The 23,144-nt window shown below is 37.4% G+C and overlaps 1 long non-coding RNA gene across 1 annotated transcript; it reads right to left on the reverse strand.

The window, feature by feature from the left end:
- Positions 1-7,618: 7,618 nt before the first annotated feature.
- LOC111915327 (uncharacterized) lies at positions 7,619-8,852 on the reverse strand. Its single transcript, XR_008225760.1, has 4 exons — positions 8,532-8,852; positions 8,170-8,389; positions 7,980-8,066; positions 7,619-7,877 (listed from the first exon to the last, which is right to left on the reverse strand). It is a non-coding gene; the product is annotated as an uncharacterized LOC111915327 (long non-coding RNA).
- Between the last annotated feature and the right edge of the window lie 14,292 nt (positions 8,853-23,144).

The following is a 23,144-nucleotide window of genomic DNA, read 5'->3' on the forward strand; positions in this document are numbered from 1 at the left end:
TTAAGGGTGTCATAGGATCGTTTCGAGCTGACTTGACTGCTTTCTTCTGCATGAGGATAGAGTTTTGAGGATCATTCCTTCAAAAGAGTTCTGATAGCTGTTCAAGCGGTGGGTCCTTAGTGGGTTATGACATTTCCGTTCCTCTTGAGTTCAAGTGGGATCGATTAGAGAATCAGAGTTGGTAGAGTGTTCTTAGAGTCTATTATTCGATGAGAGATTAACATGATGATGTTTTGCGATGGTGGTCTAGCAGGGAGACAGACCACTAGAGTTTTCTTGTTCTGGAGAGTCAGATCGAGTACTACAGCGATTGTTGGGTTTAGGTGTATTTGGAAGAGATTGTTGTATGATATGAGGTCCTCTTGGTGGTGCTTCTCGGGTTATTGGGTTCGATCTATGTGCTTAGAAGGAGTAACTTCGAGGGCGAAATCTAATTCAAGTTGGGGAGAATTATAACATCCTATTTCGGATCGTCCGTGACTAGGTTTCGTGGGCTGCAACCCGGTCATGAGGAAGTCTCGGGGTTATGATGAATTGCTAGAAGCGTAGGGTATCTCGTCACCTTTCCGTGGATATGAGGTTCATTGGAAAAAAAGTTATACTGAGGAAGCAATGGAAGTTTGAAGTTTTGGCATGATAAGTCCCTTATTTGAGAAAGGTGGCAGCTGAGTATGTTGGGCGTACGTGTGTGTACGCTTAGCGTACTCATGTGCGTGATTTTTAAGCGGAGCCACCTAGTGCACTGGGCATACCAGACGGTACGTTGGGCATACTAGGCATAGAGTGAAAACCCTAATTTTGGGTATGTCCCTATATAAAGGATATGATGGCCTCATTCTTGGCCACTATTCTCAGTGAACAAACCCTCGTAAACCCTAAACCTTCGTTCATAGAGCTTGTGAGTGCATTTGAGAGCCTTTGGGTGATTATATATGTTCTTGGAGTGAAGAAGAAGCTTTGGAGAAGAAGGAGTGGGAGTCCAGGTCCTTGGATCTGAGCATATCTATGTTGGGAGCTTCATATAGAGGTATAAAGCTTAAAGCTTTCTCACTCTTTTGATTTGTGCATCATAGTAGAGTATTTTAAGGTTTTTGTCCCAAAAGTTGGATACTTTATGAGTTATTGAGCTCCAAAGACTATGATCAACCCTTGTTGTGTGTATTTAGTGGTGTTGTGTCATAAAACTCAGGACCTGGATGTTGGGATCAAGCCATGCATGAGATATGAACATTTTGAGCTAAGAAAGTGAGAGTTTTGTGTGTTTGTAACCTTATCGGACATGCAAAGGCTTAAAGTCACTGACTTTATGGAGTAAGAGCTATTAGGGAGTCAAGATATGTGATATGAGCCAGGGTCTTAACTTATTAAGAGCAAATGAGTAGAAAGAATGAATCTGGGAAATACGTTGAGTGTAACTCCAGTACGCCCCATGTACTGACCAAGTGTCCATAATGGCTAATTTGGATTCGTGAGTACGCTGCATGTACCAAGGGAGGTACGCCCCGCGTAACCTCACCGTGGAATTTTGGGCTAAGTCTCAGTTTAGGCCTTAAGTGTTGGGCCTGGAGTCTGGGCTTGTTACACTAGAGTTTTTTACCAGAGGAATATATATATATATATATATATATATATATATATATATATATATATATATATATATATGCCTTGGGCCCTTGAGTTGGGCTTTCCACTTGGACTTGAGAGTTGTGCCTCTTGAGAGCCCGTTTGTTATTGGGCCTTGGTGGGCCCAATGGGTTTTTGGCTATGGATGGGCTGGTTGGTGGTCTACCTTTAGACCTAATGAGTGAGAGTTTGCACTTAGTTCCTAATTGGGTTAATTGTGAGTTTGGTTTAGAGATAGAGGCCGGTGCACAACATCAATGTTTATCGGGGTTGTTCATCATCCGAGGTGAGTCTTCTCACTATACTTTACTTAGAGTGGTAATTCTTGTGTGACCGGAGGGACTTTGGTGTTTATATTGAGTACTGTGATATCCTGCATTATGTCTATGTGATTTATATTGTGTATTATTCTGTTCTTACTGAGTTAGGACTGGAGGGTCCATCTGATTTTGGACTGGAGGGTCCACCCGAGTTGTGGGACCGGAGGGTCCCACTGAGACACATTGACCGGAGGGTGTTACTGAGTTATAGCCTCGAGTGGCTAATGAGATGTGTGTGGTATTTTGGGGAACTCACTAAGCTTTGTGCTTACCGTGTTATGTGTTATGTGTTTTAGGTTTTTCTCAAGATCGTGGGAAGGGGCCAGCTTGATTGTACACTCTAGAGAAAGAGTTATGTTTAGAGGATCCGAGATTATTAATTAAAAAATTATGGATTTTTGTTGTAATTAAATAAATGAGATTTTTGTGAAATGTGTTATGTGAATTATGTGATTCTAAAATGAAAAATTTGTTTGAAAATTTACGGTGTTACACTTTTCATCTAATCTCTTCTTCAAGTTGCTAACTATGATCTTGTTGTTGGAGTCTGCATGTCCGTTAGATTAAGAGGAACTAGGGTGGACATTATCATTTGATTCCCCAACTACTACAAAAATACCTTGTTCTTTTGCTGATAAATTGGTATCCATTATCACATATGATTTCCGCCAGGATCCCGAACCTAGTCAAGATAGTGCGCTTGATGAATAAGACTACTTCTTTATCCTTTAGTTGAACAAAAGCCTCACTTTCGATCCATTTTGAGAAGTAGTCTGTGATTTCTAATATGAAGCCTTGTCCACCTAGTACCTTGGGCAATTTACCCACTATTTCCATTCCCTATTTCATGAACGACCAAAAAGAAATGATGGGGTGTAAAGGTTATGTTGTCCGATGAAGGATATTGCTATGTCTTTGGCAAGCATCACACTTCTGATCGTGTAATAATTTATCTTTCTTCATGGGTGGCTAGCAGTTTCCTACTCTTAATACTTCGGAGCATAAAGATCTTCCCCTAGTGTTGTTGCCACAATACCCTTCATATATATCTTATTTATGGGCCTACCTTGTACTTCTTGTATAATACTCCTTGGATCATCACAAAGTGTGACACCCTCATTTTGAATGCTTGGTCACACTTTTCTTCTTTTGGGATCATACCATTTTGGAGGTATTCTATGATGGGTTGGATCCAAGATCTTGCATGTTGTTGTGGATTCTAAATGTTTGGATTAGGCTTATAAACATTAGGATCCTAATGAGGGGGTTGGAAATCAAGATCTATGATTGATGTGATGCTAGCTTCTTGATTTTGGGCAGTGAGATCTTCTATTATTTTAGTGGGATCTTCTATTATTTTAGTGGGATCTTCTATTTTTGAGATAATTATGTGGAGTATCAAGATCTTGGTCTTCGGGGGAATCCTGAGGGAAGATCCTAGATTGGCTAGTGCGTCAGCTTCGACATTATCTTCTGTAGGATATCGGTTTAAACTAAAATTTGTAAATTTTGAGTCTAGCATTGTGAGTATTTGAAGGTATGATGCTTATTTTTCACCTTTTATTGCTTAGGATCCATTTAAATGGTCGGTTATTAATATTGAATCAACGTATACCTGGAGATCCGTGATTTAAAGATCTTTAGCTAGTTGTAGTCCCATGATTAGTGCTTCATATTTTTGCTAAATTGTTAGATGCATTGAGTTCACAACTAACTGCCTGGGGTAGGATGTCCCCCTCTGTTGCTTATAGTATGATTTGAAGGCATGTTCCTCTGAAGTTGGATGCTCCATTTGTAAAGATTATCCATTCTCCCATGTTTTCTTCTTTTTGAATTCCTTAAATTTCTAATTCTGCCACATGTTGTAGATCATCAATAAAACCAACCACAAAGTCTATTAATGTTTGAAACTTTATTATGGATCTTGGCTCGTATTTAATGTTATATGTGCAGAGCTTCACTGACCACTTAGAAATTCTACTTGACATTTATGGTTTTCTCATGACTTTCTTAATTGGATAGTTAGTTTTGACATTTATACTATGATTTTCAAAATAATGTCTTAGTTTGGTAGAAGATGTAACTAGGGCAAGTATTGATTTTTCAAGGTGAGAGTACCTGGTTTCAAGATCCAGGAGACTTTTACTAACATAGTAAATAGGATGTTGATCTCCATCGAGATCCTTGGCCAGGACTACACTAGTGACATTTGATGAAACTAAGAGATAAATGAGTGGTTCCCCGTCGAGTGGTTTCACCAACAGTGGCATTGAACTTAAATATTTTTAAGATCTTTGAAGGTGTCTTCATGTTCTTTTGTCCATTCAAATTTCTTGTTTTTCTTTTAGATATCATAGAAATTTCTGCACCTCTTTGAGGATCTTAAGATGAATCTATTCAAGGTTGCCACTCGTCATGTTAATATTTGGATATCCTTGGTTGAAGTTGGGAATTTTAGGTTGACGATGGCCTTGATATGCTCTGGACTTGCTTTTATTCCCCTCTTAGTGACCATGTAACCAAGGAACTTTCCTGCCTTCATTTTAAAGTGGCACTTGGATGGGTTTTGCATAATGTTGTATTAATCTAGTATGTTTAAAGCCTCTTCAAGATCGCTAAGGTGATCCTCCACTTTTTTGGCTTTTACCACCATATTATCGATGTCTACTTCCATGGTGTCCCCCGATTTGTCTTTGAACATTCGATTTATTAGTCTCTGATGTGTTGCACCTGCATTTTTTAAACCAAAGGGCATGACGATAAAACAATATATACCTATGGCGCATAAGAAGCCAATATCTTCTTAATCAGATGGTTCCATTTGTATTCGTTGATATCCATGAATGTTATCATTTCATTGCCTGATGTGGCATCTACCATAGAGTTGATGTGTGGAAAAGGGAAAAGATCCTTTAGGCAAGCCTTATTAAGATCCGTGTAGTCCACACATACCCGCCGTTTTCCATTTTTCTTTTGTACTACCACTACGTTGGCCAACCACCTTGGGAATTTGACTTCTTTAATCATTCCCATCTTAAGAAGTTTTTCAACTTCCTCTTATATGATTTGGTTCATTTCAGGTACGAACTTCCTTCTCTTTTGATGTAGTGGTCTAAAAGAAGGGTCTATATTACGCTTGTGAGTACTAACTTCTTTGCTTATACCTGTCATATCTTCATGTCTCCATGAGAACGTTTTTCTTGTGTCCCTTAGGAACTTCACTAGGAATTTCTCAATTTCTTCAGGTATTAAGGATTCTATAAGTACTTTGGTGCCAGGATCCTCAAGATTTAGGGGCACTTCTTTCACATATTGTTCTTTTGCTTCTAATACCTCTCATGGCCTTTACTTTAATTTATATGCTTTTCTTGGTATTTTAGAGAGCTTCATTAAAGTTGTATACCATTCTTTGGATTCTTTTTGGCCATCGATAATCTTTATTGTCCCTAAAGGGGTAACCATCTTGACTCATTGGTGGTATGTTGATGTTACTGCCTTTATGTTATGGATCTAGGGCCTACCTAATATAACATTGTAGGAAGACAGAGCATCAATAACAAAAAGGCGTTTCAGAGAGTTTTCCCTTTTGATGTAGATAGGTAGTTTAATATCTATAACTATGTGCTTTGTTTCACTATTGAATCTTATTAGCACTATGGATTTTTTTATTATCTCGGATTACATGATGTGCATCCTGGTAAAAGTGTCTAGGAGTATGATGTGTAAAGAAGATCCTCCATCTACTAGGATCCTTCTAACAAAGTGATTCGTGAGGTAGAGAGTTATCACCACCCCGTTGTGGTGAGGATCTTAGATGTTCTCTCTATCATGTTCATCAAAGGTGAATTCTTTCTTTTTTGTTATTGATGTGTTCTTCTGGGGTCTTTCTTCTTTCTTCGCATTGGATACTTTGGAATGTCTTGTTGTTATGGAGTAAGAACTTCCACAAACATCATAACCCCCAAAAATAACGTTAATCACCTTGGCATCTGAAGGAGGGGATCCTGGTTTTCCAGGATCTTCATAGATTCTTACCCCTTTTCTCTATATCTTTTTGTCCTTCTTCCTAGGATTTCTTTAAGAAATCCTTTGCTCAGGAGATAGCTAATTTCCTTCCTGAGGGTTATACAGTCTTTAGTGATGTGGCCAAAATCATCGTGTACATGCACCACTTGAATTTTTCTTTCCAGCCACTTGATTTTTCTACTTTCCTTGGCCACTTTGCTTTCTCACCGAGATCTTGCATATCAAATATCAGACATGAAATATCCATAGAAAAACAATATTAAGTCCTCCTAGGGAATTCATCCTCCTCCACCTCATTATCAAGGGTGTTAACCCTATGATGATTAGGTTTGGAGTATGCCTTTGGCTTATAGGATCTTATGGCCATTGAACCAACCTTCCTATTAGGATTTTCATATGAATTTCAATTGATAGTAATCTTCTTAATTTCCTTGTCTTTTTCTAGTCCGATGAATCTCAAATCTCTACTTTTGACTTCATCCATCCTCTTCCATGGGGTCATCATAAGATCTTCATAGAAAGGATAATCTTTCTTTAAACTACTAGAAAAATAGCCTTTTACGACGCTCATTGCGCGTCGTAAAACGCTCAGACGACGCGCAAACGCGTGTCAAGGAAGGCCATGTCATAAAGAGAGACGACGCGCTTTTGTGCGTCGTCTATTTACGACGCGCATTTACGATGCACAATTACGACACGCATTTACGACGCGCCTTTACGACACGCATTGCGTATCAATGAAGGTCCTGTCATAAAGGAAGATGACACGCATTTGCGTGTCGTACTCTTACGACACGCATTTACGACTCGCATCACGTATCATGAAAGCCCCTGTCAAGAAAGGCCATGTCATAAATGAAGATGACACACATTTTTGCGTATCATAATTTTAAATGTTTAAAAAAAATATTATTTATAGATTTACTAATTTTCAAATTAAATTTGTATTTAATCTCATAATATAAAATAAAATATCATATACAAAAAATACAATCCATTACATAAAATTTAATGTCATACAAATAATCATTCCATGGAAAGATAAATAAATCAATAGAAGTTGTAACAAAAATTTACAAACTAATTAGATACAAGAAATATAAAAAATATACCCTCAAATGATTTTCAAAGTCTAATCTCCATGTCAGGTATTCAACTCACTTCTCCAGTTTATCCTTAACTTCTCTAAGGGCTCCAGCATCTCTTGCAGCCTGTGACAACATATAGATCCCAGGTTGCAACTTTTGATGTAATACAGTAACCATCATCCCATCTTATATGGATCCCCTCACTTGGATATAAAAAATCAAGCTCCACCACCTACACCAAAAACACATTAATCCATTCTCTAGTCATACTCAGAAGATACATTATTATTATTATTATTATAACTAGTATTATCATATAGCATTCAAATTTATCGAAAATAGAATTGTTTTCAAATAAATCACATAGCTGGACATACATGCTACATACATCACTTATCTCGATTCCATGCTAATAAATATATATATATATATATATATATATATATATATATATATATATATATATATATATATATATATAGGAACAATAAGTACACCTTAGGTCTTAAATATTCATGGACCTGAAATGTTGAAACTGGAACATATTCCATGTTGATGTCCCATAACTGCACAACACAAACCAACACCCATATTACTTGATTTTATATGTTATATAAAAATAAATGTTGGATGAGTTGGTTTTTAAATGGACATGGTAGAAAGTATAAAATACAACAGAAGAGCAACAAATCAGAAACCTTAAGGGTTATGTAATCACGACTTAGGAAATTTCGGATTACAGTTAAATCAACACTTGTTGAACTGTTCTTGATGTCATCAACTTCAGAATTTACCTCATTCTGATTTCTAATTTGATCCACTGTGAAAATTTTGAACACATTAGCAAATTTCTAAGAAAATATAAAATTGAAACACATATCAAAGCAAAATATAATTATAAATAAAAAAACAATTTTGATACCATATCGAGAAGGCGGATATCGCGACTTCTGCATTTGCCATGTACCCTACTAGCAAGACCAGCACATCATTGTACCATAATTCCAAGCTAAAAAATACAAAAATAAAAGAGTCACTTAGTTTTATTGACAACAAAAACACATATTTTTTCAGAAGCGGTAGAAAAGACAAGCTTGTTCCTGATTAATTACCAGACCATAACACCGGAAGATATCGAGAGCTTCACAACAGGTAACAACCGAGTCTCGGCTTGCTATCTTTCTGTCCCAGTGACATTTCTTCAACACCAGTAGATAAAGAAGAACCAACAACAGTCTTAACTTTTGATGATGTATTTCTGATGAGTAGTGGGCCCGCACCATGGCGCATTACCAAGAAACTATCAAACCCCAATGCACCCGTAATTGTAACCTGAAACATTAAACTAAAATTATCAAGGGCATAATGGTAATTTTTCTATATTACTAAGAAACTGTCGAATCAAAATACATTAGCATTAGTATTAGAATAATAAAGTAAGTACAACAGCAAAGCAGAAAAATACAAGACTAACCTTATTAGCATTGGCACATAAAAGAGTTGGAAGCCACCTAATTTCACGTGTATCAGTCAACAACAAAACAGCATCAGGAGATTCAATTAAATCAGAAAGACGTTTGCAGTCATCAACCACTTTTTCCTCTTCTTGTCTAGCAATTGGATGCCCAGGCATAGGTATTGCCATCACTACCCCTCTTCTTCCTACAAACAAATATCAAAAGTAAATAATAATTTATTAATTTCAAACATATTGTTAGAAAAAGAAGAGATTAAATATCTGGTCTTTAAGTATCACAAGAAGAACAGCCAAAGAAACTTCATGTTGCAGGACATTATATGGCATCTGCATATTTTCATAGGCATACCATCAACCAAAACAAGTTTAATAAAAAAGAATAAAACAGAGTGCTTAAGAATATGAGAAGAAAATTACATTAACATGGGCCATCCCATATAATAACACTTCAGGGCAATGCTTAAGAGCGTATTCAAACAACAATCGAACAGACTTTGCAAGGCCTCTTTCAGCCAGCTGGCATAAAACCTCCAAAAGATCAAGGCATAACCATGCATGATTTGCATACCCAAATTGAAACTTGGGAGTATTGACTGCATCAACATATGCCTGCAAGAACAAGTGTAAATGAAAACTTGGATCTATCAAAAAATGAAACAACTCGATTGTCCATATAAACATCATACGAATCTTCATAAATCATACCACTTGTTTTTCGCAGTGTGCAAATGTGAATACTTCAGGTGGGACAGAAACAACATACTTTAAAAAAGACAACTGCCCCTCGGTGTTTTTCCAGACATTGCCACAAACAACAGATAATGGAAACAGATCCTACATTTCCATCAAATGAATAAGTACAACATAAGCTTCAAATAAAGAAATTAAGAAGTAAAAAAGTATGTTAAAAACCTGGGATGCGAGTCTATAGCAGGAAATCAATAGTGAAATTGTTGCCTCACCAGGGATATAGAAACCCTTATGATCAAGGTTTTTAATTACAGTGGTCCAATTGATTCCAGGAGCCTATATATTATAATAGTAGTATTAATGAAATATCAAATTTACATTATGAAGAAGATCAAGAAAGATAAAGAAGTAAATGGGACTAACAAGTTGCTTGATTGATTCTGTAAGGACTTCAGTGTTCCAAGAACTCAACGAGGACATATCAGGAAGACTCCCTCTACCAAGAGCAGAACCAAATGTTGAAAATGCATTTTCTTGATCCTGAAGACTGGAATCAGAGCGGACTATTGTCCCTAGTATCATAGCAACAGTGATTTCATTGAGGGGTGAGAATGAAGATAACAAATCCTTGCAAAGTGATACATCTTATGTGGAATTATAGCCCAATTCTATCATCAAGTCAGCCATGTTCACACCAATGGTTCTTGTTGCTACAGTAAAAATATTATAATTTAATAATTTATAAGAAGCTGAGAGTAAAACTGAAAAAGTGGATAAGAATATGAATAGTAAAAGTAGCCCCACATTCTCTATCATATTCTTTTGCAATTCTGAGGGATTTTGCAGAGGCAATTTTTGGCACCTGGGCAGCTAGTATTATGACCAGGAGAACTGCATCATTGTGTTGAGCATATTCACTCTGCAAAATAAATAAATAAATAAATAAATAAATAAATAAACAATGTGAAATAAAAACATCAAATTTTGCAGCTACTCACCAAAGAATCATCAAGATTTCCCTTATCGACTCCAGGCAAATCAATTAATTTCAAAGTAGGAGCTGTAAACCATATGATTAAACTAGCGAACGAAAAGAATAACAAATGAAGATGATTTGCAGTAAATGAAGCAAAATAGGAAGGCAGTGGTTGCGCATAAAATGGAATTCAAGAGTTACTCATCCACTCTCTGTGACTAAATGGGGGTATTTCGGTCTTTTAATAAACAAAGAATGGGTATTCAGCTAATGATTCCTGTCCTTTGAGTAACTGGTGGATAAGCATATTTGGTCCATGTTCCTAGTAATATGACTATATTTTTTGGACCAAAAGTTGCAATAACCAGAAATATTTAGGGACCAAAAAAACATTACAAAAACCTTAAATAAGGACCAAATTCGCAAGAGAAACTAATTTCTTTAGTAGAATCAAAATTTCAAAAATCAACTATACTCCAGGGCTAAAATGGTAATTTAATTACCTCAGCATTTTCAAGAATGGTATATGTTGCCCCTGCTGCCTTCAAATCCAAAAGATGTGGAATATCTTGAGTATATAGGTATTTGTAAAGTGCAAATTCAATTTTTTTATTAGATATTAACTAATTTACGTATTTAACTTAAAAAATAATCGAAATTTTTTCATATTTTCAAAAAACTACTGCAGGAAATGCAAGACGAATCCTTTCAACAGCTTTAACTGATCTCTCTTATCCCAAACCCAACTCTTTTGGTGCCCGTAACAATTTTTTTTTGCACTTCTTAACTTCACTGAAATGGTTATCCTCATAAAATGTCTTTGCACGACAATTGTAGTTCTACGTTTGCACTTCTATAACTAGGTGCAGGAAGTTAGTTAAAACCAATTAGATGGGGACTAGTTACAGGTGGAGTTGTATAAATAAATGACAAGGGTAGTTCTATCTTTTGTATGCCTTATATGTTTGTTTAGTAATGTGTATTCTAATGAACTTATGTACAGCAGGGATGGCATACCTGCGCAAAACCCATATCAAATATGTTCCCTGCAAATATTCCTCTGATCAAATTGAAAGACGTTAATATGATACAGATGCACACAGCACAAATAATTGGTTTCAGGGATAATATCCTTGTGGGTTTCAGCACAACCAGGGACTACAATTCATGTGTATAATTTTGATAGTTTTAGAAAACAATTAATAACTATATTTTGGAATATTGTTTGATACTAATGCCTAATGGAAATAAAAACTAATGGAAAAAGATTAAAACACATACATGTGGTTTTCCATAGGTCTTCATAGTTGACCAAGTATTTGTTTGTAGATCAAATGCCTTCACTGTTTCAATAAAATTAAAAAGATATATTTATACATATGAGACCAAATAGCTATATATTGCAATTAAGTTATGTTTGACTAAAAAAACATAATAAAAATTCAAACAAACCGTTGACAACTTCAAAAGGATCCTTCGAATGTCCTATAATTGATATAAGCTTATTCCCTTCCCATGGTATCTACACAATCAAAATCTTAATTATTTACAAATTTATAAAATCATCACTCAATAATTTTTTATAAAAAAAAAGACCTTGATACTGACCAAAGAATGTCATGCACAAGGAGTTACTGTGACTGGAGCCTCAGAATTCGGTTTGACTTCAACCTTTCATCAATTTCGTAAATTAAGTGTTTGAAGATCATTTAAGTAACGCCCATTATGGTTTCCACCAAATACATACATTTTATCATCAACAACAGCTGCTGCATGCTGTTAATTTCAAAGTTTTTAACTTTTAAGTTGAGAAAAAGGTAAAATAAAAGAAAAAGAATGTGGTAATATGAATAAATGGAAGTAGGATTATATAACTAATACCTCATATCTGGGCTTTTGGCGGGTCCCAGATACATTAGGGGCAACCCATTAATCATAAACACTAACAGATCCAAATCCTTCCACCATTATATCCTTATCATGAGTTTCTACAGAGTTTCCATTTCCAGTAGGAATGCTTTTTGTTTCAGGTAAACTCATTTCATTCTTGATGGATAAATCTGCCTTTAGATCATGCTACATCATAAAAAGAAAACTAGATAGGTTAAAATGTTAAATGCAATTCATTTCTTCATCATAACATATCCTGTTTATTTACAAAAGGATTGTTGTTATAGTATAAATAGCAAAAGGTTTTGTAGAATGTAGACTCACATTCATCTCTACATCTATAACAGGCACTGAGATATAGTTCACTGCCCTTGAATACCATCCTGGATCTTCATCCTATAAAAAAGATAAACATAAAAACACAAATAATCGAGATTCTAGAGCATATACATATATATATATATATATATATATATATATATATATATATATATATATATATATATATATATATATATATATATATATATCATGTAAAATATACCTCCAATATTTTCACAAAGAGGCGTATAACTTCAATGGAAGCCATGTTTCCTAGACCATTCCAGCTGCAATAGAAATAAGAAATAAAAATTGGGTATGAAGAATGTAATCTTGAAATAGAAATGAAATTGGGTATGAAGAACAAGTGTTGAAATTATGTGTGACAAAAGGCTTGATTCATATTAGGGTTTAGACTTAAGGAAATCAGATTGCATATGGATTTTGAATCATGTTTAGGTTCCGCTTGTAGAAGAGTAATGGAAGTGGGTGTAGGAAAAAAACGAAGGCATAAAGGAGAAATCAAAAATACCAGGTGAAATCGCAGATGCAGTAAAAAATCATAAGCCTTTTTGCTTGATTGAGAAGATAAAGTAGATAGATGAATGAGAAATTGTGTTTCCTCTTATTTGTTGAAATTAGGTATGAAGAACGCGTGTTGAAATTAAGAGTGACAAAAGGCTTGATTCATATTAGGGGTTAGACTTAAGGAAATCAGATTGCATATGGATTTTGAATCACGTTTAGGATCCGCTTGTAGAAGAGTAATGGAAGTGGGTGTAGGAAAAAAAACGAAGGCATAAAGGAGAAATCAAAAATACCATGTGAAATCACAGATGCATGAAAAAATCATAAGCCTTTTTGCTTGATTGAGAAGATGAAGTAGATAAATGAATGAGAAATTGCGTTTCCTCTTATTTGTTGAACGGCTGAAGAAATAGGGCAGGTGCAGTCAGTTCATCTGTTGTAGCAAAGGGTGGGTATAATCAGCCATCCTAGCACGTACTAAGTCGATAGAAAAATGAGAGAATCGGGATTTTAGAAGAAAATAAAATACCTCCCGCTACCTACTCAGAAGGAATACGCACGTTAGGGTACTTCGTCTGTGTGTTGTTTTGATTTATCTATGGGAAATCAGAAACAAACAAGAATCAAGCTTTGCATTCCATACTTCATAGCAATGACTCATGGAATTCACAGAGCTTCATTAAGCCAAACCATGGAAAAGAGAAAAGTAGAAATGAAGGAAGATGAGAACAAGGAGGGGTTTTCTAATTTTGGGGAATTCGTTTCCCGCTTAGCTATTAAAGGTTGGAAAAGCGCGTTCCATTAAAATTTATAAAGCGACATCCATATACGACACATTTTATTGTAGGTGCGGATGACTTCATGTGGTAACGTAACAAATGAATACATAGTAAAGAAAGCAATACAACCATCATATATATAATTGAAAGTTTACATTTGTCAAAAGTTACATGTTCAAAACCAATTACAATATGATGTCAAAATATGAGATTTAAACTGGCGCCGCAGCATCCCTCCTTCAAATGCATATTGATACCTGAAATTATTGAATCCCTGGGACATACAAGTAATTTTGAAAGAGTAGATCAACATTTAAGCTGGTGAGTTTCATAAGTATTAAATGACAATGTTTGTATGAAATGAAATGTTTTGTCCTTGTTTGTTTGTTTCTAGAAAATCCTATACTTTCTACTAGTATAAAAGTAGCCTTATCTCAAGACCAATGTTTGTTTCTAAAAATGTATGTAAGTGTAAAATAACCAACGTGTTTGAAAAACCTCGTAAATAAATGTATTTTTAATACCCCATGTGAGTTTTATAACCATACTATTGACTCGGAATGCCTATACACAACGTTCTTCAGGCGTTGGAATGTTATGACGTTTGTCACCCCAAATGATGGACTGTAGCTAACAGTAAAGGCGTGGGTTGTCAAGCCCGTATAGATCTATACACAAACACCATGCTCCCCCTCCAAGGGATTCTGGTATATAATACATGACTTGAAATGTGTATTCGAACGTACGTTAAGTTAATGTCTCACAAACCGTGGTATAAAAACAGATTTACGTGTTAAAATGTTCGTTTGTTCTTGTATATGAAAGTGACTTCTTGAAAATCGTGTTTCTAGTATGTAAAAGTTAGCAATTTCCTCATAAAACTATACCTATTATAGTTTTCTAAAAGTGTGTCTCGTTTGTTTAGAAATACCTAGAAAAGGAATCACTTGTTATGAAAGTATAGATTTTTGTAGAGCCTAAGATAGACAAGTATACATATAATCTAAGAAAAAGTTTAGTTTATACATGCATTACAACAATTTATATTTCAAAAGATAGAATGATATCGTAACTTATTTTATATACGAAAATTTCCTATAAAGTTTATAAATCACATATGATTTGGTTAAATAAAAGCATATAATAATTCTTTATATAACACACGATGATACTCATGTGTTTTACTTGTACTTTCCCCCTTGAAAGCATATAAAAGCATTTATAGAACATTTAAAAGGTTAATTAAGGGTTATGAACTCACTTAAAAGTTTGAAGAAAGCGAGATGGAAAACCGGGCAGAGTTTTGTCTGGGGAAACGGATTTTTCTCGGGATTCTCGGGAATCTCGGGAGTAAAAACGATCTTCGGGACTTGAGCAAAATGACCAGGACTTCGGGTTAGAACGGGCACGGAAAACGAGGCAAGAACGCACAAGAAAGGAGAGAAATGGAGCCCTTTCTTCGGAAGCCTCGCATCCCTTTTATAGGGGCTGGAACCGCCTAGGTACGCAGGGCGTACGAGGGTACGCGGGGCGTACGCGTACGTCATGTATGACCGAGTCCTCGACTGCCTCAGACTTTGGATGGGACAAGGCTACTTCGCATAGACCGGGACGTGGACGATCCGAGGCCTAGGCCTTGAGTACGCGGGGCGTACTTCGGCCCTATCTGCTGACTCCTCTTCGGATATTACCAAGAGTTTATAATTAAATTTATATTTAATTTAATAATAAACTTCTAAAATTCATATCTTCTTCATACGAATTCCGTTTTCGATGGTCTTTATATCCACGCGTAGGTGAGACTACGCTCTACAACTTTCGTTTAGACTCCGTCGGCAAATTTTGAAATTATTTTTATTATTTATTTTTAAAAGGGTCATGTTTAAGGAATTTCTTTAAAAGTTCATAACTTCTTTATCTAACGTCGGTTTTTGCCAGACTTTTTACCGCTGAATTACCATTGTTGAGATCTTCGATTCTCGTTTAGGTCATTCTGGCCAAAAGTCGCTCGATCTCCAATTCGAGTTTTTAGCTGACTACTGCTATGCCGAACTTGGAAAAATCATAACTTCAATAGACGAAGTCGGATTTGGGCGTTCTTTTTACGTATGATCACGGTTTAATGACATTAACCATAAAAGGAATTTAAATAGATAATTTTTGGACATTTTATTATCAAAGTTAATTTCATTAACTCAAAGGTGGTTACAATACTTGACTTTTTAGGTCATTACAAAGAGTTGAAATATCGGGTTGTCACATCATCCCCCCGTTAGAGGGAATTTCGTCCCGAAATTTAAAATAGTAAAGATACTAGTGGATCAGAGAAAAAGATGAGGGTACTTTTGTTTCATCTAATCTTTGCGTTCCCATATGAATTCAGGTCCCCGCTTGGCGTTCCAGCGAACCTTCACGATGGGTATGCGACTTTGTTTTGTTTGTTTGACGTCTCGGTCTATGATTTCTACCGGTTCTTCCACAAAGTTGAGGCTCTCGTTGATCTCGATCTCATCGAGTGGAATCACAAGAGTCTCATCGGACAGACACTTTTTCAAGTTCGAGACATGGAAGGTTGGATGTATGTTACTAAGTTCACGCGGTAGGTTAAGTTTGTAAGCCACAGGGCTGATTCTAGCAAGAATCTCAAAAGGCCCTATGTATCTTGGATTTAGTTTCCCACACTTCCCAAAGCGTATTAAACCTTTCCACGGTGAGACCTTCAATAAAACGTGGTCTCCTACCTGGAATTCCAACGGTTTCCCCCTTTGGTCAGCGTAGCTTTTCTGTCGGTCTCTGGAGGCTTTCAACCGTTCACGAATTTGAACGATCTTCTCTTCCGTTTCTCTTATGATTTCTGGACCGGTGAGAGTGCTTTCAGGAACTCGTCCTCTAGCTAACTAGGTATCGCCAACTTCAGTCCAGCATAGAGGGGATCTACACTTTCGACCATAGAGGGATTCAAACGGAGAAGCCTTTATGCTTGTATGATAACTATTGTTGTATGAAAATTCGACAAGGGGAAAATGGATATCCCATGCCTTTCCAAAGTCAATCACGCAAGCTCTCAGCATATCTTCCAAGGTTTGTATTGTTCTCTCACTTTGCCCGTCTGTTTGTGGGTGGTAGGCTGTACTCATATCTAGTCTAGTTCCCAGGGAACTTTGTAGTGACTGCCAGAATCTTGAAGTGAATCTACTATCTCTATCGGAGATAATGGATATCGGAACACCGTGCAGTCGCACTACTTCCCTTATGTAAGTTCTTGTTAGCTTTTCCATTTTGTCTGTCTCCTTGATTGGTAGGAAATGCGCAGATTTGGTCAATCTGTCGACGATGACCCATATGGTATCAAGTTCACCCGTCGTCTTGGGCAACTTGGTTATGAACTCCATGATAATCCGTTCCCATTTCCATTCTGGTATCTCCGGTTGCTATAGTAATCCTGACGGTTTTTGATACTCGACCTTAACCTTTGCGCAAGTAAGGCATTTACTTACAAAGGTAGCAATTTCTGCTTTCATGTTAGGCCACCAGTACAGTTTCTTAAGATCCTGATACATTTTATCTGAACCTAGGTGAATGGAATATCTTGTGTTGTGTGTTTTGTTCATGACTACGTCTCTGAAACCACCATGTTTCAGTGTCCAGATTCGGTCCATGAGATAATATGCTTTGCCACCCTTGACTTCTAGATTCTTTTCCATTCCTCACAGGGATTCACCCGCCACATTTTTAGGTTGCAAAGCTTCCATTTGTGCCTCCTTAATTTATGTGGATAAGTGGGAATGGATAGTCATAGTCAGAGATTTGACCATCCGACCAGTGTATTCCTTTCGACTGAGGGCGTCAGCCACCACGTTGGCCTTGCCAGGATGATAACGAATTTCACATTCGTAGTCATTGAGTAACTCAACCCATCTTCGTTGTCGCATGTTAAGTTCCTTCTGATTAAAAATGTGTTGAAGACTCTTGTGATCGGTGAAAATAGTACTCTTTGTTCCGTATAAGTAGTGTCTCCAGATCTTCAGAGCAAATACTACTGCTCCTAACTCAAGATCGTGGGTCGTATAGTTCACTTCGTGTGTCTTAAGTTGTCGGGAGGCATAAGCAATAACCTTCCCTCTCTGCATAAGAACACAACCAAGTCCTTGGTTTGATGCATCGCAATACACTACGAAATCTTCTATCCCTTCGGGGAGGGATAGTATCGGTGCGGTGCACAAGGCCTGTTTCAGCGTTTGGAACGTCTGTTCTTGTTTCGCTTCCCAGTCAAAGGACACACCTTTCTGGGTTAATGTAGTAAGAGGTTTTGCAATGCTAGAGAAGTTCTTTATGAATCTGCAATAGTAGCCGGCGAGACCTAGAAATTGACGAATCTCTATAGGTGTCTTTGGTGCCGACCAGTTCTCAATGGCCTTAATTTTGGAGGGGTCCACGTGTATCCCTTTCTCGCTAACAACGTGGCCCAAAAATTCGACTCTTCGAATCCAAAATTCGCATTTAGAGAACTTCGCATAGAGTTTCTCCGATCGCAGTGTTTCTAGGACTTTTCGTAGGTGCTGACTATGCTCTTCCTTACTTCGGGAGTAGATAAGTATATCATCGATAAAGACGATGACAAACTGATCCAAGTAAGGCCGGCATACCCTATTCATTAGGTCCATAAATACTGCTGGTGCGTTGGTTAATCCGAACGGCATAACTACAAATTCATAGTGTCCATAACGAGTTCGGAAAGTTGTCTTGGGAATATCCCCTTCTAGTACTCGTAATTGGTGATATCCGGATCGTAGATCTATCTTTGAGAAGTAGTTTGCTCCTTGAAGTTGATCAAATAGGTCGTCAATACAGGGTAGAGGATAACGGTTTTTGACCGTAAGTTTGTTCAGTTTTCTGTAGTCAATGCACATACGGAACGATCCGTCTTTCTTCTTTACGAAGAAGACCGGTGCTCCCCAAGGTGAGAAACTTGGTCTTATGAATCCTTTTTGAAGGAGTTCATTAAGTTGACTGGAACGTTCCTGCATCTCTGTTGGTGCGAGACGATAAGGCGATTTTGCTACTGGGGTAGCCCCTGGAACTAAGTCGATTCTAAACTCGACTTGGTGTTGTGGTGGTAATCCCGGTAGTTCTTTTGGAAAGATATCAGGAAAGTCGCGTACTTCTAGAATGTTCTTGATGTCCTTCAGTTCCTGACTTGTATCAACGATGTGTGCTAGGAATGCTCGACAATCCTTCCGCAAACACTTTCGAGCTTGGATGCACGAAATGATGCGAAGGGTTGTACTTGATTTGTCGCCGTAGATAATTAATGGTTCATTGTTAGGGAGATTAAGACGAACTGCTTTCTCAAAGCACATGATGTCGGCGCGAAGAAGACTCAACCAATCCATGCCGACTATGACGTCGAAACTTTTAATTTGGACCGACATGAGATTGATTGGGAAAGAATGACCATCTAAAGTTAACGTACAGTCCATGTATATGCAGTTAGTGCTTTCGGTTTTTCCATTGGCCATCTCTACCGTAAATGATTTTTCTAACTTGCTAGGTTTAGTTTTAAGTAAGGGAATAAAGTTTTGACTCACGAAGCTTCTCTTCGCTCCACTATCGAATAATATGCATGCATATGAATTATCTAGAAGGAACGTACCAGCAACTACAGTCGGATCAGCTACGGCTTCATCGTGGCCTATAGCTAAAACTCATCCCACCCCGCCGGTATTTGCTGCCTTTGGGCAGTTTCTCTTGTAGTGGCCCACCTCGCCAGAACCGTAGCAAGTCTGGCCTACACCCGCGTTGGGAACTTGAGTGATCGGCTTTGCGGGATCCTTGTAGAAACGGGCATTGTGTCCCTTTCTGTTGCAGTTGGAGCACTACATTTCCCGACAAGGTCCATGATGGTGGTAAGTGCATTTGGTGCACTTTGGAAGGTTACCTACATAAGGCTTGGTTGGGTAGGTATTTGTAGGAACTGTAGTAGGTACAGTGGCAGCATTCACTAAGACTAGTTGTTTCTTCGCGGATTCTTGGGAAGACCCACCCTTCCCTTTATTCTATACCCTCTTCTTGTTATTGTTGTTGTTGTTGTTGTTGTTGTTGTTGCTATTGTTGTTGTTGTTTCCCTTTTGTGGTTCTGGTGTAGCAACCGTTGAGTTCTGATGACCTCCATAATCAACAAGAGATTGTGCCAGTTCCTTGGCACTTTCAAAAGTGTCAGGTTTTGAAGCTAACACGCTTGACCTAATTTGGGGAAACAAACCCCAAATGTATCTCTCTATTTTCTTGCTCTCAGGAGCAGTCATATCTAGGCAAAGGATTGCCAGATCGCAGAACCTGTTGGTATAAGTTGCGATGTCGTTACCAACCATTCCAAGAGTCCAGAGTTCATGCTCAAGCTTTTGAATCTCTCCTCGTGGACATTATTCTCTCATCAGCATGACCTTTAAGCTTTCACAGCTTATGGAGTTTGCCACTATCAGGGTAAGTACCATAACGTGGCCATTCCACCAAGTTAAAGCTCTATCAATAAGGGTGAAAGTTGCAAATTTGACTTTGCTGTGCTCGGGACAGGAGCAGATTTCAAAGACTGATTCTGTCCTTTCAATCCACTGCCTCAGAGCTATCACACCACCAGTTCCATAAAACATCCGGGGTTTGGCATTAGTAAAGTCCTTATAGGTGCATTCTTGGGGTTGCCCATGACTCTCACCATGGTTGGATAGGTGTGTGCCAGTTCCCGAGCCAGTAGTACTCGAGTTATTGATCTGTGACATGGCAGCTGCTACCGTTGCGGTGACTGCTGCTTGGAACATGACAGCATCAAATTGAGGTGGTGGAGGTGGTGGTGGTATAGGTGCTTCCCCACCGTTGTTTCGCCTTGGATTCCTACGCGGAAGCATCCTTCAACTATAGGTTAAAAAGATAACGATAAGAATTACTTAGTATAGAAACTAAATGTATCTTATGAACCAAATTGCTATAGTTCAACAACAGATGATAGTATGAGTCTTAAAATAGAAGCATGAAAGTTATTTGTAAGACTGACAATATGAATCAAGCACTTGGTTTCTCGATGACTTTTCAAGGATTTAATGAAATACTCAACGTAGTAATAATAGTGCCACTTATATTAATATAATAGTTGATACAACGATCATGAAAAATTGACCCCTATAAGGGTCTCCGGTTACAAAGTTTGAGAAATTTAAAGACTTTTAGCCGAGGTCCTAACTTATAACAAAATTTGAGTTTCTTGCAAGCACTACTTGCGACGTAGGTTGCGCTTGGAGCTTGACTCCGCATCCGATTGCTTTGACTCCATTTGATGCCTATCAAAAGTGGCTTGTTGCTCCCTTAATTCAGCGAGGGCTGCAATCATTTGCGCTTGCAATGCATCGGTTTGGAGTTGAGCATTGTCTTGCATTCTGTCCAGCCTACGGATGTCAGAAGTGTGAACCTGTACTTCCACGTTGACATCCCAAAGTCGGCTAGCTTGAACTCCGGATTGATAGGACTGATTGGCTAGCTTACCCACCATTACTGGGAGTGCCCGATCAGCCGAACCTCCGCCTCGTACATCGTAGAAGTCCCAGCACATGCCGTAGGGAGGGCGTAGGTTTTGTTGTTGGCTCCAATGGTGGAGGTGACTTCCCCAGACGGGAGTCAGTCCTTGAAAGTTCCTTACGAAGACGGGAGGTTGTACGGGTGGTGGGTTGATCACCTCCGGCTCTGAGTCGGTACCGGAGTCATCATCCACTTCTATGGGCTCCTCGTCCTCTTCGGGATCATCTTCGACGCATCCTCCGTTGCCTTGGTTGGGAAAGTAGGGGTCGCCAGGGTGGTGAAATCTAGCCATTTGACTGTACGAGAAATAGGGTTATAAGAATTGAATAAAGTTGAAACATGCAAAACATGTAAGTTAAACTAGTTTAGGTAGCAAATACTCCTATAGTATTTAAATTCTTGTGTTTGATTCTTGTAACGGTTTGGTAAGTTTTGACTTGTTACTTACTACGAGCAATCCTCGATATATATTGGTCCGATCTCGGACAAATATAGTTGATCACGCTATATTTGTCCCAAACCTGATTATATATATCGAGTTTTAATCTTAGTGTCAACTTGTCTAAATACTTGTTGTATAGTTAAAATCATCAAAATACTTTTGTTGTATGCATGTATTTGTACTTAAACGAACTAACAATTTAAGTTAAACGTAACGCTGCTTAAGCGTAAAAACAAAAGAAAAATGTTTTTTCAGAGAGTATTAGTCCCTTAAGCATTTATAGTTTGTACATCTTATGTGGTTCGATATACTTAGTTCACTATAAATATTGCTCTGATACCAATCTGTCACACCCCCAAACCTGAACGGCGGAAACGTTCGGGGGCGGATGACTTCATGTGGTAACGTAACAAATGAATACATAGTAAAGAAAGGAATACAACCATCATATATATAATTGAAAGTTTACATTTGTCAAAAGTTACATGTTCAAAACCAATTACAATATGATGTCAAAATATGAGATTTAAAATGGCGCCGCAGCATCCCTCCTTCAAAAGCATATTGATACCTGAAATTATTGAATCCCTGGGACATACAAGTAATTTTGAAAGAGTAGATAAACATTTAAGCTGGTGAGTTTCATAAGTATTAAATGACAATGTTTGTATGAAATGAAATGTTTTGTCCTTGTTTGTTTGTTTCTAGAAAATCCTATACTTTCTACTAGTATAAAAGTAGCCTTATCTCAAGACCAATGTTTGTTTCTAAAAATGTATGTAAGTGTAAAATAACCAACGTGTTTGAAAAACCTCGTAAATAAATGTATTTTTAATACCCCATGTGAGTTTTATAACCATACTATTGACTCGGAATGCCTATACACAACGTTCTTCAGGCGTTGGAATGTTATGACGTTTGTCACCCCAAATGATGGACTGTAGCTAACAGTAAAGGCGTGGGTTGTCAAGCCCGTATAGATCTATACACAAACACCATGCTCCCCCTCCAAGGGATTCTGGTATATAATACAGGACTTGAAATGTGTACTCGAACGTACGTGAAGTTAATGTCTCACAAACCGTGGTATAAAAACAGATTTACGTGTTAAAATGTTCGTTTGTTCTTGTATATGAAAGTGACTTCTTGAAAATTGTGTTTCTAGTATGTAAAAGTTAGCAATTTCCTCATAAAACTATACCTATTATAGTTTTCTAAAAGTGTGTCTCGTTTGTTTAGAAATACCTAGAAAAGGAATCACTTGTTATGAAAGTATAGATTTTTGTAGAGCCTAAGATAGACAAGTATACATATAATCTAAGAAAAAGTTTAGTTTATACACGCATTACAACAATTTATATTTCAAAAGATAGAATGCTATCGTAACATATTTTATATACGAAAATTTCCTATAAAGT

The sequence above is a fragment of the Lactuca sativa genome, chromosome 8 (assembly GCF_002870075.4).
Source record: "Lactuca sativa cultivar Salinas chromosome 8, Lsat_Salinas_v11, whole genome shotgun sequence".
NCBI lineage: Eukaryota > Viridiplantae > Streptophyta > Magnoliopsida > Asterales > Asteraceae > Lactuca > Lactuca sativa.